Genomic DNA, 15,732 nt, shown 5'->3' on the forward strand with positions numbered 1-15,732 from the left:
TGCATTGCATTGCATTCAGACTTGATTTCAGTCCCTTAATGCCAAGTTTGACAGCCATGGCATTGTTCTGCTTTATTCTTTTCATGCGCGCAAGCTCATAATCATTATGATGTTGTTAAAAATTTGAGATTCATGAAAACATAAAAAGTAGTCAGATTATCTATGGAATGCATTGCGGATTCAACTCGAAGAGTGTCTCCCTATAAACCCCTGCATATGCAAAGTTCACCCCCCAACCGTGCTGACCAGACCACACACAGAAGTACAAACCCCTTATGTCTCTATAACAGGCAGACACACATTTCAAAACTGAAGTAGGAACATTAGAATCATATGAAATTTGTATTTGAACAAATAAACTAAGGAATTATTAGTGGCATAATGTTTAGCTTCAAGGGTGGAGTGTTGGTAGTGCGACACAAAGCAAGTAGGCAGATTGTATTCCTTGTAAAAGATCAAAGCCTGTGTAAAAGCTGGAAATGACACTTTCTTTCTATACAATGCAGTGTTCGTTTCCCACACATGATGGAAGAGATCACACAAAGAAATACTATTCACTCATGTCTGCGGTTCCAGTATTTTGAAACAGGGTGGTCAACCCTAAAAGAATATTGACAACAAATATGACAAGGCAAGCATAGATGTAGTGAATCAATCATTACTTGTGAGCTTACTAGGACAAGTATGCAGAATTGCAACTGCAGTAAGAGACCATCCAAAATCTGAATCAAGAAGTTGGTCTAGCACTTATTGTTTGCAACTAATCGATGTGAATAATTGGATATCATATCGAATGAGTAAGAAAGACAAGTAAAATTGTCAAAAAAACCTGGCCTGCAGTAGTGATCTGGGTCATTGTCACTACGACCAACAATCCAAAATGACTAGTGTCTGTTCCTAGGGCTGGCATTTTGAAACCTTGTGAACTTTACAGGTACTGAAGATTACTGAAATACATCTGAACCATTAAGTGTAGGTAGCACTCAGTACACAACAAACCCTAATGACAGTCCTGCCTAATGAGTAATGAATCAATTAGAAAATGGGTGATGAGGAATGGCTGCTGAGTGTTGAGGACGTATCTCAGGATAAATCGGGTTGGCTTAGTGGGTGCTGCACGCCTGAGCCCTGAACGGACTGGGAAGGTAGGCACGGCGGCGCGCCCGGGCAGCGGTGACGCTGTTGGGCGAGCGGCTCCTGACCTCCTGTTAGTCCGGCGTCTCCTCCTAGAGTCATGACATCCGGGGATGGCAAGTCGTCGGCGAGGCAAGCGGCTGGGGCGAGTAGAGATCGGAAGACAGAGGGGAATCGGGGCCTGGGCCGACCCAAAATCCCAGGGTGGGCCGCGGCCCACCGTGGGCACCCTGTAGAGATACACACCCGAGCGGCAAACATGAATTTTCGAGACTAAATTAGGAACATTTAGCTGACCAATTAAACGACTTTGTTTTAATAATATCATATTCGTATTTGAAAAACTAAGCTTGTTTAGCTTGATGGGTGGAGCAGTGCTATTATGACACGAAGCACGTATGCTGATCGTATAGTGATCATAAATGGGGGGAACCCTAAGCAAAAAAATTGAGCAAAAGAGGGTTTCCCCTCCGATTTCTATTAAAGAAACCACCATGGAACCAACATGATCAATTAAACCCTAAGCATGATCAATTAAACCCAATTATGACTATGACATGGCAGATTTAAAGCTGCAAACTGCGGAAATGCTATTTAGCATCCATTGTTTGCTTCGAACTAAGAAGTAAATTCTAAGAGCTAAAAAGAAAGTACAGTAACCAAGTTACGATCTATTTTATGGTTGAGATCAAAAAGTTGAGGAGATATGAAGTACCACCTCGCCATGTAGGCATCGGGGGTGCGATGGTTGTCGGTGGTGTTGAAGTAGATCTACGATGATAGACGGGTGCATCGGGGGATAAGTCCCGTTGCGGTGGACGAGAAGGTCGTGTGACTGTGTGAGCAGCCCCGACAAAGAGGACGACGGCGCCGATGAAGCGAGAGGACGCGATGCAAGGCTCCTGGTCCGTCGTCGTGGATGAGAAACATCCATCTCTAGCAGTGGACGACGCAGTCTTGGTAGGCACTCTAGCATGGTGGAGGATGGTGGCGATGGATGGGGTGGAGGACGGCGGCGATGGATGGGGTGGCGGACGGAGGAGGCTGGTGTGGGGATGGTGTTCTAGCGCGGATGGTGTATGAATGGGAAAATGGAGGGAGAGGTACGGGGAACCATGTTTTTGGGACGCGCCTGTCTGAAATATGGGAAAGTTACGAACTTAGCCCCTGTTTAAAATTTGGAAATCTCGCATCTCGCCAATATTTGCCCAGAGCGATTTTGGGCGAGGAGAGGGTGTTTTGGCGCCCACGATTGGCGCCCATAGTGTATGAACAGGGCTGACAAGTAGGACGGTTGTGTCACGTCCGAGTGAAGTTACAAACCTGCCCCTATTGAAAATATTTGCCTACATCGATTTTGAGCGAGTCGAGTTTGTTTTGCCGCCCACCGTGTATGAATGGGCAAATGGAGGGAGAGACACAGGTCTTTCAGACGAGCTTGAATCAGATGTGTTTGGCCGCCCATGTTTGGCGCCCACCATGTCGGAATGGGATCAGAGGCGGTCGTGTCACGTCTAATTGAAGTTACTAACCTACCCCTATTGAGAGCAGTGGAAATCGGGCCGATGGATTGTCCGTGTAAGGGGTAGGCAGTGATTTCCATCTCCCAAACACTGGCTTCGGGCAGCCAACATGGGAGTGGACATTTTGCCGCTTCTTTCGAATTTTGGGACAATAAGCATCCACCTTTACCCTGGCAACTAAATTTGAATCCATTTTGTATTCCTATACGAATCTTTATAAATCATTCTATGTGTTCTTATATATCTTCAAAAGCACGACAAAGATGTATTCCACTATCATATATGAATATGATTTACAAATGCCGATACTCGAATTCAGAAGCTAGAATCCAGTTTAAGGTGAATTCGAATATTTGAAACCACTTTATGTCCAACTCAAGTGTCACACGCAGCATAATGTGTACTCCCATTTAGATATGTACACAAGCGATGTATCAAGATTCAAATACCGAGTCAATCAACCAATAATGTACAAAACTAATATACATATAAACACTTATAGAGTACATGGATCAATAATATCAACTAACATAAATAAGCCAGCCCGCTATACTTTTTTTGCTAGAAGAGCATCCTTTTTAGCGAAGCTAGTACAACATCTTGTCCCTTTCCGATGCGTGCCACTTAAGGTCCATCTATACTACAATTATTGTTGAATGCACATTCAACCCGATTGGCATTTTTGTAGGTCTGGCACAACAATCAAAATGAAATGTCTCAGAGTCTTATCAATTAATACAGACTTGTGCTCAAAACAAATTACAAACCAAAAAACAAAAAAACTATTACATGATCTCTAAAACAAATGGTTTGATCAATTACATGAACAAACAACACAAAGGTTATTCAACGATGGAAAGAACAGTTCACCTATGATTTATCAAGTGGGAATTTAATTTCCTTTTTTCCTTCAGGACCTTAACAATGCGGTCAGTCTCAGCTTGCTTCGTTTTGAAATCCATCAAATATTTAATGGTTGTCTTGAGTACTGCTTGTGATTGTGATGTTTGCTTCCTCAACATGTCAACTTCATCTCTAAGTGCAGAAGCAGAATCTCTTTCTACCAATAGTTTAGCCTCTAGAGCATCAATAGTTGGCAATTCATGATGCACGATTGGGCCAGTGCCATTGCCGTGGGATGATACAACGTCCATGGGGACCTCGCTCTTTGATCTTGGGCTAACCTGTTTTGCCATTAAAGTTCCGATTGGATTCCGAAAAGTTGAAGTTAGCAAAACATCTCAACTGGGAGTTATAACAGCAAACCAGTTAAACAAATAAGGAATTAAAGAGTTTCAATTGGATGCTGAAAAGTAGTTATTAACATCATTGTAACCGGTTGCAGCAGCAAAGCAGTTAGACAAACAAGTTTTGCAAAAGGTAACTGTTGTGGCATTGGAGTTTCTCTTGGATCTAAAAAGTTGAGTAGCCACTAATGTGATTAGAGCAACTAGTTGCAGCAGCAAAGCAGTTAAACAAACAATTTTTGCAAAAGGAACCTGTTGTGGCATTGGTGTTTCTCTTGGATCCTGAAAAGCTGAGTAGTCGGTAACTTGATTAGAGCTGTAACTCTAAAAATTCTGCAAAATTAGTACAACGTGGAAAATTTTCATATCAATCATGGGTAAAAAAATTAGAAGCTTTTGACGATTTGATGATTTTTAAAAATTCATGCATTGGGCTCAAAAGTTTCTCTTTTTGCACAGAATCAAATCAACTATCATCCAAACTATCCCAACGGTCTTACTTGGCACAACCACTAATTGAAACATAAAAACACAATCATAACAGAGGCTATAATTATGTAAACACACATGAACAGAAACAAAAAGTAAAAAATTATTTTATTCATTGGGTTGCCTCCCAACAAGCGCTATCGTTTTATGCCCCTAGCTAGGCATGATACATACTTTTCATGTATTGTCATGTTTGGTTTCCAACTCCTCAATTACACAACCACTTATTTTAGGAAGCCCACATGATCTATTCTCATAATCACACTCCTAAGCACAAAATCAATTTTTTTGTTCTTATAGACAGGTTCTTTTATCACATCAACAAAATTTGGGTGTATGTTAATCATCTTAAGATCCTCATTCTCCTTATTAGGAGTAACACCTTTAGTTTTAGGTACATACATATACTTGCATTTTTTATTGGGAGGAGTCTTATCAATATTCTTATCGGAGGAAAAAGTCGAGCCCAACTTATTAATAATTTCTTCTAACTTATCGATTCTAGTGGGGCTTTGTTCTAATTTCTCATTAATCACCGGCTCCTTTTCCTTCAAGGTTTTTAATGCAATTCCTACTTTAAACCAAATTTAGTGATATGATTATGAAGTTTTTTCTCAAAATACTCAAGATGTTCGGTAGTAGGAATTTTATTCTCAATAAGTTCTAACCTTTGCATAACATGTTCCAAGGTAAGATTGTTTCATTAATAGTGATAGGTGGTGATCCCACTAAATTTCCCACAGCATTGAGAGCATCCATGAGGGACACATCAAGAAATTTCCTCTAGTAATAGTGTCAAACACAAATCTATACCATGTAGTAATGCCCACATAAAAATTGCGAAGAATAATAGTAGTGGATTGCTTACGAGTTGATCTATTATGAGCATCGCAAATCCTATACCAAGCATCCTTTAAATTCTCCCCCCTTTGTTTAAAATTAAGAACTTCATTTTCAGGGGTACACGTAGAAAGAGAAGAACTAGCCATAACGATAAAACGAGCAAGCAAAAGAAAGGCAAGCAAAAATTATATTTTTATTTTTGCAAAATAACTTTTCAAAAGGGGGGAGATGAAAACAAGAGGCAAAGGAAAATAAAAGTAAATGCAAGGAGATGAGAGTTTATGCTTACGTACTTGATAGTTGTTGATGATGTCTCCCCGGAAACGGCGCCGGAAATTCTTCCTGCTACTTGTATACTGCGTTGGTATTTTCCTCGAAGAGGAGAGGATGATGCAGTGTATTAGAGATAAGTATTTCCCTCAGTTATGAAACCAAGGTTATAAATCCAGTAGGAGAATCAAGCAACAACTCGTTAACAACACTTGCACACAAACAAACAACTCCTCACACCCAACGCGAACAAGGGGTTGTCAATCCCTCAATGGTAAAGTGTAAGATTAAATTGTATGGGATAGATAGATTAAACAATAATACAAAATAAAATAAATAAAGTAAAAGTTCAACAAAGTATTTTTAGGATTTTTAGTAAATGATAAAAGTAGAGTCGGGGGTCATAGTTTTCACTAGAGGCTTCTCTCATAAAAATAACATACGATGGGTGAACAAATTACTGTTGGCAATTGATAGAAAAGCAAATAATCATGACGATATCCAAGGCAATGATCATGTATATAGGCATCATGTCCGAGACAAGTAGACCGAAACGATTCTGCATCTACTACTATTACTCCACACATCGACCGCTATCCAGCATGCATCTAGAGTATTAAGTTCATAAAAAACGGAGTAATGCCTCAAGCAAGATGACATGATGTAGACAAGATAAACTCACACATGAATAAAGCCCATCTTTTTACCCTTGATAGCGACGATACATACGTGTTGAGTCCCTTTCTGTCACTAGGGCTGAGCACCACAAGATCAAACCCATTGCAAGACAAATCAATCTAGTTGGCCAAACCAAATCAATAGATCAAAGAAAAATACGATGCTATAACAATCATGCATAAAAGGGTTCAGAGAAGAATCAAATAACTCAAATAATAATCATGGATAATAAATCTAATCATAAACTCATAATTCATCGGATCCCAACAAACACATCGCAAAAAGTCATTACATCGGATAGAACTCCAAGAACATCGAGGAGAACATTGTATTGAAGATCAGAAAGAGAGAATAAGCAATCTAGCTACTAACTATGGACCCGAAGGTCTATGGTAAACTACTCACGCATCATCGGAAGGGTAGCATAGTTGATGTAGAGCCCCTCCGTGATTGATTCCCCCTCCGGCGGAGTACCGGAGAAAGCCTTCAGATGGGATCTGAAAGCACAAGTGCTCCCTGGGTGGTTTTGGTAATTAATGTCAACATATCTCTTGTTGGACTAACACTTTTACCTAGTATGTTTCAGATAAGTTCAACAATGGAGTGGCATGGACTAGAGGATGTGGAACCCCTTCAAGATGCTAAGGACAAAGAATTGGCTCAAGCTTCAAGATCAAGACTCTACATTTTCTATTTTAGTGATCCAAGATCACATTGAGTCTATAGGAAAAGCCAATACTATCAAGAGGGGATGAGGTGTTGCTTAATGGCTTGCTTGCTCAAAGTGCTTAGTGATATGCTCCAAAACCCTCAACTACTTTCCCACATCCACATATGACCTAAACCAAAAGTCAAACTCGGCCCCACCGATTCTTTCTATCCGGCGCCACCGAGTTTCAGATGTCATAGCCACTGCCACAAACCCTAGCAAATCGGTTTCACCGATAGGGATCTCGGTCTCACCGAGATGGGATTGTAATCTCTCTGCGTATGTCCATTACCAAAATCGGTCTCACCGAGTTTGAGCAATCGGTACTACCGAGATTACAATGCAAACCCTCTGGTTAGCTTATTACCAAAATCGGTCCCACCGAGTTTGTGCAATCCGTCACACCGAGATTACGTTATGCCCTAACCCTAACCATATCGGTCCTACCGAGTTGCATGTCAGTCCCACCGAAATTCCTAACGGTCACTAGGTCTGACCGAGTTTAACTATTCGGTCCCCACCGAGTTTGGCTAATTGTGTGTAACGGTTGAGATTTTGTGTGGAGGCTATATATACCCCTCCACCCACTCTTCATTCATGGAGAGAGCCATCAGAACATACCTACACTTCCAATACACATTTTCTGAGAGAGAACCACCTACACTTGTGTTGAGGTCAAGATATTCCATTCCAACCATATGAATCTTGATCTCTAGCCTTCCCCAAGTTGCTTTCCACTCAAATATTCTTTTCCACCAAATCCAAATCCTGTGAGAGAGAGTTGAGTGTTGGGGAGACTATCATTTGAAGTACAAGAGCAAGGAGTTCATCATCAACACACCATTTGTTACTTCTTTGGAGAGTGGTGTCTCCTAGATTGGCTAGGTGTCACTTGGGAGCCTCCAACAAGATTGCGGAGTTGAACCAAGGAGTTTGTAAGGGCAAGGAGATCGCCTACTTCGTGAAGATCTACCGCTAGTGAGGCAAGTCCTTCGTGGGCGACGGCCGTGATGGAATAGACAAGGTTGCTTCTTCGTGACCCTTCGTGGGTGGAGCCCTCCGTGGACTCGCGCAACCGTTACCCTCCGTGGGTTGAAGTCTCCATCAACGTGGATGTACGATAGCACCACCTATCGGAACCACGACAAAAACATCCATGTCTCCAATTGCGTTTGAATACTCCAAACCCTTCCCTTTACATTCTTGCAAGTTGCATGCTTTACTTTCCGCTGCTCATATACTCATTGCATGCTTGCTTGATATGTATTGTGTTTGTTAAACTTGTGCTTAAACTCCACTTAAACTTAAGAATATTAAAAACTGCAACTTTTGGCACTTAGTGTCTAATCACCCCCCTCTAGACACCTCTTCTCGATCCTTTCAATTGGTATCAGAGCATTGGTCTTCCATTGCCTTGGTTTAAACACCTTTGGAGGAAGATGGATGTGTCTACTTTGGGGAGTCTTAGACATAGAGTGCCTATTCTTGATGAAGAGTATTTTCATGAGTGGAAAAATGAAATGCTTGAGATTTTCAATGAATATCACTTGAACAAGTACATTGCTAGTCCTTGTGCACCTCATATTGATCCCTTGCATCCCACACCCGAAGAAGATCTTGACATGATTCGCAATCTTAGAACCATCAATCTTATCATAAGAGGATTGCCCAAAAATTTGATTGCTAGTTTGCCTACTCTTGATTGTGCCTATACTATATGGAAATTTCTTGAGGAACGATTTCCAGATTATTCCTTGAAAAATTTAGACGAAATTCTCCATAAGTCTATTGTCTTGAGTAAGATGAACTCTAGTGATCCTAGCTTTGGTGATTGTCTATTTGAGCTTACCAATCTCATGCGTGCTAAAGGAAATGTTGGAATCTTTAGCAATATTATATCCGAAGCTATTAGAATTCATAAAGGTAACCATTGTGATGATCATTTATCTAATGAATTACCCTCTCTAGGAATTGATCAATCACAAGATGATGTTGAACATGGATACTATGATGAAGATGATGATAGTGACTATGATCTTGATGATGCAATGAGGCATTTTGGTCTTATGGCAAATCTTCGCGGCTACATGGCTGGAGGAAAGGAATGGGTCCTTGATAGTGGATGTACTGATCATATGACCGGAGATGAAGATATGTCCCGTGAGCTTGCTGAAAACGACGGCCCTCGAAAATATGTCACTTTTGGTGATAATTCAAAGGGTAAGGTGGTTGGCCTTGGTAAGGTGGCCATCTCACATGATAGCTCCATACAAAATGTCATGCTCGTTGAATCCCTTGGATACAATTTACTTTCAGTTTCCAGACTTGCTGATTTCGGTTTCAATGTCCTATTCACTGAAGTAGATTGCCAAGTGTTCCGTAGAGACAATCATAAAATGGTATTTACTGGTATACGTAGAGGAGATCTTTACATTGTTGATTTCACTAAAAAGGCTCAACCTAGAACTTGCTTAATTGCTAAATCTTCTAAAGGCTGGTTGTGGCATAGAAGACTAGGTCATGTTGGTATGCGAAATCTTGATAAGCTTATTAAAGGTGATCATATCCTTGGAATAAAAGATGTCATATTTGACAAGGATAGACTTTGTAGTGCTTGTCAAGCAGGAAAACAAGTTGGAGGAAGTCACCGCGCGAAGAACATCATGACCACAAGAAGACCACTCGAGCTACTTCACATGGATCTCTTTGGTCCAAATGCCTACAAGAGTCTCGGTGGTAACTCATTTGGTCTAGTCATAGTTGATGATTTTTCAAGATTTACGTGGGTGTTCTTTCTTGATGAAAAATCGCAGGTCCAAAAGATCTTCAAAAAACTTCGCTAGGAAGGCCCAAAATCAGTTTGACGTGAAGATCAAGAAGGTTCGGAGCGACAACAGAACGGAGTTCAAGAACACAAATGTGGACACCTTTCTTGACGAAGAAGGGATTTCACACGAGTTCTCGGCTACGTACACACCTCAACAAAATGGAGTTGTTGAAAGGAAGAACCGGACTCTTACCGAGATGGCAAGAACGATGCTTGATGAGTACAAAACGCCAAAGCACTTTTGGGCGGAAGCGGTTGAGACAGCTTGTCATGCAACAAATCGCTTGTATCTTCACAAGCTACTCGGCAAGACGGCATACGAGCTCCTCACCGGTAACAAACCCCAAGTTGGATACTTTCGAGTATTCGGCTCAAAGTGCTACATTCTTGATAAGCAACGTCGTTCTAAATTTGCTCCTAAATCTCATGAAGGTTTCCTACTTGGTTATGGCTCAAACTCCCACACTTACCGTGTCTACAACAATTTCACCCGAAAGGTTGAAGAGACGGTAGATGTGAAGTTTGATGAATCTAACGTCTCGCAAGTAGAGCAATTTGCCAATTAATGTAGGAGACAAAGACCCTTTGGAAGCAATTCAAGACTTGTCCATTGGCAATATTCGTCCAACGGAAGTGAAGGAGAGTACCTCGTCCGTCCAAGTGGAAGCTTCTACCTCACGACAAGGTGAACCAAGAGTTGATACGGAAGCATCCACAAGTGGAACACGCCAAGATGAAGAAAACGAGGAAGCACACCAAGATGAACATCAACAACCTCCTTCTCCACCACGACAAGAGAACGACAACGTCAACAATGAAGAAGGCCAAGAAGAAGCACAAGATGAAGAGGATGTTCCACCCTGACCCAAGCAAAAGCTTTCACGAGTTCGAGCAAGAATTGCCAAAGATCATCCCGTCGAGCAAATCTACAATGATATCCAAACCGGGAGAATCACTCGCTCTAAAACTCGTTTAGCTAACATTTGTGAACATTACTCATTCATCTCTAGCATTGAACCTATGAAGGTTGAAGAAGCATTGGAGGATCCGGACTGGATAAACGCTATGCATGAAGAGCTACACAACTTTGAGAGAAATCAAGTGTGGACATTGGTCGAGAAGCCCGACAACAACCACAACATCATTGGTACCAAATGGGTGTTTCGCAACAAGCAAGATGAAGATGGACAAGTGGTTCGCAACAAAGCACGTCTCGTCGCCCAAGGCTACACACAAGTTGAAGGTATGGACTATGGTGAGACATATGCTCCCGTTGCTAGACTTGAGTCCATTCGCATCTTACTTGCTTATGCTAATCACCATGATATCACCTTGTACTAAATGGACATTAAAAGTGCTTTTCTAAATGGCAAAATTGAGGAGGAAGTTTATGTTAAGCAACCTCCCATCTTCGTCAATCCTAAGAAACCTAATCATGTTTACAAACTTCACAAAGCCCTTTATGGTCTTAAACAAGCTCCTAGAGCATGGTATAAATGCTTGACCAAGTTCCTTATTGAAAAAGGCTTTGAAATTGGTAAAATTGATTCTACTCTTTTTACTAAAAGGGTTAATGGAGAACTTTTTGTGTGCCAAATTTATGTTGATGATATCATATTTGGTTCAACTAACCCTCATTTTAGTGAAAAGTTTGGAAAGCTAATGTCGGAGAAGTTTGAGATGTCTATGATGAGTGAACTCAAATTCTTTCTCGGTTTGCAAATCAAGCAAACTAAGGAAGGTACCTTTGTCTCTCAAACGAAGTACACCAAGGACTTATTCAAGAAGTTCAATATGCAAGAATGCAAAGGTATGACTACACCCATGCCTACTAGTGGACATCTTGATTTGACCAAAGATGGTGAACCGGTTGATCAAAAGGTTTATCGCTCTATGATTGGTTCATTGTTATATCTATGTGCCTCTCGTCCCGATATTATGCTAAGTGTGTGCATGTGTGCACGATATCAAGCTGCTCCTAAAGAATGTCATCTTAAGGCTGTGAAAAGGATAGTGAGATGCCTGATCCATACACCAAATTTTGGCATTTGGTATCCTAAGAGGTCCTCTTTTGATCTTGTTGGCTACTCCGATTCGGACTATGCCGGAGACAAGGTTGATAGAAAGTCCACTTCGGGTACTTGTCAATTTCTTGGTAGATCTCTTGTGTATTGGTCTTCCAAGAAACAAAACTCGGTATCCTTATCCACTGCCGAAGCAGAATACATTGCCGCTGGTTCATGTTGTGCTCAATTACTTTGGATGACCCAAACTCTTAAAGATTATGGGATATATGTGAAATATGTTCCATTGCTATGTGACAATGAAAGTGCTATTAAGATTGCTCACAATCCCGTGCAACACTCTCGAACTAAGCATATTGAAGTTCGGCATCATTTCATTCGAGATCATGTTGCCAAAGGGGACATTAACCTTAAGCATGTTCGCACCGATAAGCAATTGGCGGATATATTCACTAAACCACTTGATGAGAAAGTGTTTTGCAGGTTGAGAGGTGAATTGAACATCATTGATGCTTCAAACTTGGAGTAGGAACTCCATTTGATACATGCGGGGCATGAGCCTATGACTAATCCTCGATATTTCTCTTATGATGCTATTCATATGTCTTGGATATATTTGTACCTTGCATGTTATCTAACCCGTGTAGGTATTTGGATGAATCTAAATCTATGAGATTGCCACTCACTCACACCTTGAGCAAATTTCTATATCACCAAGTCTCTACACAATGGTGGTTGAAGACAAGGAAGCATGAAACCATTCAAACATATCCTTTGACAAATTCTATGGTTAAATCTTATAATTGTCATTTTGGATACACAAGTGCTCTTCCTTGCAAGACTAACCCATGTAGGTAGATGAACTCAAACTCCAAGTGGTGCTCCCAACTCTTGATGAACTACATCAACCTTGAGCAACCCACACAAGTTCAACTACATGATCAAGTTCAACACCACCACCCAAGGTATGTTATTCCATCTTAGAGAAGCTTTACTCCAAGTCATGAGTCAAAGCAACTCGACAAGATGTGAATACATCAAGATGCTTAAACGAAAAATGGTAACCCCATTTTGAGCTTAAACGATGAGTATGACCTATGATCAAGTGCTCTCACTTGACTCCTAAGTCAATATACTCTAACATAGGTGACTTTTTCACCGACCATTTCTAGATGAAGTTCTCTAGTGTTTCTCCGTGCTTTTGTATTTGCATATTTGTTTCCCCTTTCAAAAAAAACTTCATCTAGATCTTTTCTTGTCTTTTCTTTTTGTTCTGCATTTTCTGCATCCAATTCATTGCAAATCTTTCAGTTAATTCCTTGCATATCCTTGTGAGATCTTACTTGTCTAGTGAGCTGAGGTGACAAGTGGTTTCACTCTAATGAACTTGGTCACACCGGTTTGTTCTCTTCGGCCCAACCGAAATCTTTCGGTGCAACCGAAGCACACAACTCGGAGTCACCGATTCCACCACAGGAAAACCAACTTGCCACTTATTCCTGATTTCTGTTTGCTCCAGCTCCACTCAATGATTCTTGTCCTCTACCAGCATCATATTAGACATGCTGCTTTGCTCTGTGACTCAAGGACCAACCCATTTGTATCACATGTCCAGAAGAGCCCTTCTTGGAAATTGATGTCAAAGGGGGAGAGAGAGAGAGATCACATCAAAGCTTAATTCTTCCTATAGGGGGAGAGAGAATACTCAGGGGGAGAGAGTTTCTCAACTAGGATAAAGTAATATCATCAAAGACCCCAGATGCTTGGTGTTCAAGAGGAGAGACGTCACATGTCTTTAAGAGGGGAAAGACATGTTTGTTTGCTTGCTTTAGCTCAAGTTCTGTTGTTTCTTTTCTGTTGCTCTGATTTTCTGTTCCCTATCTTCTCCCAATATCCCATGCAGATTCAGGGGGAGCAAGACATCTAAGGGAAGGAAATCTCTGATTTTATTGCATATCTTTACCTTTGGGGACATGTCTATATCCAATGTGGTACTTAGTACTCACTCTACATGTCATCCCAGTCTTGGTTCTCTTGTGGTTTCTCGTGTTTGCTCTGGTCAGTAGGTGTATCTGTGTTATCTAACCTTGTTTGCGCAGGTTCATCCCATCCTAAGCCAACTCAAGACCACAAGGTAAGTATATGCATCTCAGTCATGTGAATGAGAAATTCTTGCTGATGTACATACTGTTTGCAAGAAGGACTCATGAGCATGAAGGTACATTTCTCATATTCACATTATTTGCTCTGATGCATATAGCCAAGATACATGTAACACATTGCTTACTCTGTCATGTTTATGCATTCACATGCTCCTATATTCAATATTCACATGATTGCATACATGTAGGGGGAGCCTATGCATGTTACATGTCTTTCCAAAGATTTACTTGCTATCGTCTATATCTTTATCTAAAGCTTTGATGTATGTTGTCATCAATTTCCAAAAAGGGGGAGATTGAAAGCACAAGTGCTCCCTCGGTGGTTTTGGTAATTAATGTCAACATATCTCTTGTTGGACTAACACTTTTACCTAGTATGTTTCAGATAAGTTCAACAATGGAGTGGCATGGACTAGAGGATGTGGAACCCCTTCAAGATGCTAAGGACAAAGAATTGGCTCAAGCTTCAAGATCAAGACTCTACATTTTCTATTTTAGTGATCCAAGATCACATTGAGTCTATAGGAAAAGCCAATACTATCAAGAGGGTATGAGGTGTTGCTTAATGGCTTGCTTGCTCAAAGTGCTTAGCGATATGCTACAAAACCCTCAACTACTTTCCCACATCCACATATGACCTAAACCAAAAGTCAAACTCGGCCCCACCGATTCTTTCTATCCGGCGCCACCGAGTTTCAGATGTCATAGCCACTGCCACAAACCCTAGCAAATCGGTTTCACCGATAGGGATCTCGGTCTCACCGAGATGGGATTGTAATCTCTCTGCGTATGTCCATTACCAAAATCGGTCTCACCGAGTTTGAGCAATCGGTACTACCGAGATTACAATGCAAACCCTCTGGTTAGCTTATTACCAAAATCGGTCCCACCGAGTTTGTGCAATCCGTCACACCGAGATTACGTTATGCCCTAACCCTAACCATATCGGTCCTACCGAGTTGCATCTCAGTCCCACCGAAAATCCTAATGGTCACTAGGTTTGCTGAATCGGTCCGACCGAGTTTAACTATTCGGTCCCACCGAGTTTGGCTAATCGTGTGTAACGGTTAGATTTTGTGTGGAGGCTATATATACCCCTCCACCCACTCTTCATTCGTGGAGAGAGCCATCAGAACATACCTACACTTCCAATACACATTTTCTGAGAGAGAACTACCTACTCATGTGTTGAGGTCAAGATATTCCATTCCAACCATATGAATCTTGATCTCTAGCCTTTCCCAAGTTGCTTTCCACTCAAATCTTCTTTCCACCAAACAAATCCTGTGAGAGAGAGTTGAGTGTTGGGGAGACTATCATTTGAAGCACAAGAGCAAGGAGTTCATCATCAACACACCATTTGTTACTTCTTGGAGAGTGGTGTCTCCTAGATTGGCTAGGTGTCACTTGGGAGCCTCCAACAAGATTGTGGAGTTGAACCAAGGAGTTTGTAAGGGCAAGGAGATCGCCTACTGCGTGAAGATCTACCGCTAGTGAGGCAAGTCCTTCGTGCGTGACGACCATGATGGAATAGACAAGGTTGCTTCTTCGTGGCCCCTTCGTGGGTGGAGCCCTCCATGGCCTCGCGCAACCGTTACCCTCCGTGGGTTGAAGTCTCCATCAACGTGGATGTACGATAGAACCACCTAGCGGAACCACGACAAAAACATCCATGTCTCCAATTGCGTTTGAATACTCCAAACCCTTCCCTTTACATTCTTGCAAGTTGCATGCTTTACTTTCCGTTGCTCATATACTCATTGCATTGCTTGCTTGATATGTATTGTGTTTGTTAAACTTGTGCTTAAACTCCACTTAAACTTAAG

The sequence above is a fragment of the Triticum urartu genome, chromosome 7, assembly GCF_003073215.2.
Source record: "Triticum urartu cultivar G1812 chromosome 7, Tu2.1, whole genome shotgun sequence".
NCBI lineage: Eukaryota > Viridiplantae > Streptophyta > Magnoliopsida > Poales > Poaceae > Triticum > Triticum urartu.